Source organism: Otolemur garnettii, unplaced genomic scaffold (genome assembly GCF_000181295.1).
Source record: "Otolemur garnettii isolate 467f Iridium unplaced genomic scaffold, OtoGar3 scaffold00001, whole genome shotgun sequence".
Classification (NCBI taxonomy): Eukaryota; Metazoa; Chordata; class Mammalia; order Primates; family Galagidae; genus Otolemur; species Otolemur garnettii.
Window position 1 is genome coordinate 31,901,038 of NW_003852396.1, and position 3,267 is coordinate 31,904,304.

Here is a 3,267-nt window from a genome sequence, read left to right on the forward strand (position 1 = left end):
CGCAGCTCGCCTCAGGAAGGTTGAAGTGCACTCTTCAATCTTCTCTCTTGTCTCTGCTCCAAACCATCAGCTAATTTGCTAAGGTTCTGTCCTTTCAGCCTCCTTCTGGACGGGAGCTTCTGTAAAAAGCTGGCTGCAGTTCGCCATCTTGGCTCCGCCCCCCGGCATTCTAATACCCTAAACTAGACATGAACAAAATGACAAAAAGGAAAACATGCCAATATTTCTGATGAACATAGATGCAAAAATCCTCAGCAATACACCCGCAAACCAAATTCAACAACAATTCAAAAACATTATTCATCATGATCAAGTTGGATTCATCGCAGGGATGCACAGATGTTTCACCAAATGCAAATCAACCAATGCACTACAACATATCATCCGAACAAGGAACAAAATCCATATCATCATGTGAATTGATGCTGAAAAAGCATTTTATAAATCCAACAATCTTTATGATAAAAAGATGTAGAAGGAACTTACTCAACATGATAAAATCCATATCTACATGTATGGCTGACCCACACTAGTATTAACTGAATGGGACAAACTGAAAGACTTTCCTCTAAGATCTGTATGCCCACTTTCCTCACTGTTATTCAACATAGTTCTATAGCACTCAAAGTTCTAACTAGAGCAATCTGACAAGCGGATGACATAAAGGAAGGGTATCAAAATTGGAAAGAAGAAGTCAAATTACCTTTGTTTCCAGATAATATGATTTTATATCTAGAGAAACCTATGGACTCCACAAAAAAGTAAATAAACTACTAGAACTGACAAAATAATTCAGTAAAGTTGCAGGATACAAGATCATCATACACAAATCAGTAGCTTTTGTATATGCCAACAGTTTTCAGCCTGAAAAAGACTAGAAGAAAGTAATTCCATTTAAATAGCTACAAATAAAATAAACTCCCTAGGAATAAATTTAACCAAAGAAGTGAAAGATCTCTATAATGAAAACCATAAAACATTGATGAAAGAAATTTCAGAGGACAGAAAAAAAAAGGAAAGGTATTTCACATTCATGGATTAGAAGAAGCAATATTTTTAAAACGTCATTATTAACCAAAGCAGTATAAAGATTCATTGCAAGACCCATCAAAACACTAATGGCATTCTTCACAAAAATAGAGAAAAATTATCCTAAAATTTATATGGAACCACAAAAGATCCAGAATGGCCAAAACCATCCTGAGAAAAAAGAACAATACCAATAATCACATTCCTTGACTTCAAATTGTACTACAGAGCTGTAGTAACCAAAATAGCATGGTATGGGCATAAAAACAGATACATAGGCCAATGGAACAAACTTGAGAACCCACAGGTAAATCCACACGTCTGTGTTGAATTTATCTTTGACAAAAATGCCAAGAACTCAGTGAGGAAAGGACAGTCTTCAATAAATAGTACTGAGAAAACTGGATATTCACACACAGAAGAATGAAATTTGACCTTTATCCCTCACCATATAAAAATCAAATCAAAATAAATAAAACATTGAAATCTAGGACCTGCTACTATGAAACTATTAAAATGAAATATTGGGCAAACACTTCAGATATTTGTCTGTTCAAGGACTTCTTGAGAAACACCCTCCCAAACACAGACAACCAAAGCAAAACTGGACAAATGGAATCACATGAAGCTGAAAGGCTTCTGCATGTCAAAGGAAACTATCAACAGAGTGAAGAGAAAGTCCACAGAATGGGAGATAATATTTGCATACCACCCATCTGACAAGAGATCAATAACTAGAATATATGAGGAGTTCTAACAAGTTAATAGAAAAACAATCAAATAATCCAATTTAAAAAAATGGGCAAAGGATTTGAATAAACATTTCTCAAAAAAGACATGCAAGTGGTCAACAGATACATGAAGAAAAATGATTCATATCATCAGTCATCAGGGAAATGCAAATCAAAACTACAATGAGCTACCATCCCTCCCCAGTTAAAATGGCTTTTATCAAGAAGACTAACAATAACAAATGCTGGTGAAGATGTGTAGAAAGGGGAGCTCTTGTACACTGTTGATGGCAGAATAAATTTTTGAAATCATATAAAAACAATAGTACCTGAAAATATTACTCAGAGTAGAGCTAAAATATAGGTGAGATGATAAAATAAAAGATACACCCACATTTAGTGATCTAGGAAGAAGATAATTCATAAAAAGATATTGAGGATTGCAAATTAAAGTGGGAGGAAATACCAAGCAAATGTGGTTTTACACAAACCAAGAAAAGAAATCAGTCAAACATTTTGTTTTTCTACTGTACGGAATCCTGCTGAAAAGGTGAGTAAAGTAATGTTCCTTGAGTCTAGCAATAAGTATGGCATTAATGACATCTGCAATGCAATGTTGAAAGGCTATGCTGTGAGACTGAAAGAAGAATGGGCCAATAATTGAAAGGCATGAGAAACAATTCCCTAAACATTATTTTTAAGAAGGAATTAGTGGAGCCTAACTTACCGAGTAGAGTATCATTGCATCTTAACACACTTAGTGATGTACCATTCATACAAAACCGAGATTAATTCTGTTTGCTTGGGTTGCCATCACAGGTTTGGGTTGGGGAAGATCAGGTCCTCTGAGATCCTGACAAAAAAAGATCTGCTTGGAAGCCTAGGCCTGTCTAGACTTTGGCCCCAAGGGCATCTCTAGGAAGTCAGCTGCTCAGATCTCCACAAGATCACTCCAGAGGAAACTGGTATCTGCCCTGGTGTAACTAGTTTTATATATTTGTACTGCTGTGGTTAGCAACATCAGAAAAGACTTAAATTCCTTGCACCAGGCTTTGGGTGAGTTGGCGAAAAATTGGAGGCCTGGAAAGTGCTTTCTTTAAAGATGCTGTCATAGAATGGAGGGGACTGCAGTATGGATAGTTCATAGAAAAATGTAATGGTTGGCATTGAATGGGAGGAGTTAACCATGAAAAGTATGTGGGCTGAGCTCTGTCCACCTTTTTGTGTGGAATTTGTATTTAATGGGAGAAAATACTTCTTCAACTAAAAGTTGACCATCTACTTTAGGAAAAACCAGAACTTCAAAACATGTTGATCAGAGTAGCTGGATTTAACTTTTAGTTTTGAGATTTGAGTTAAATTAATTTTTTACTTTTGTTTTTCTTTTCTTTTCTTTTTTTTTTTTCTTTTGAGACGGAGCCTCAAGCTATTCCCCCTGGGTAGAGTGCCATGGCATCACGCTCACAGCAACCTCCAACTCCTGGGCTCAAGCGAGTCTCCTGCCTCA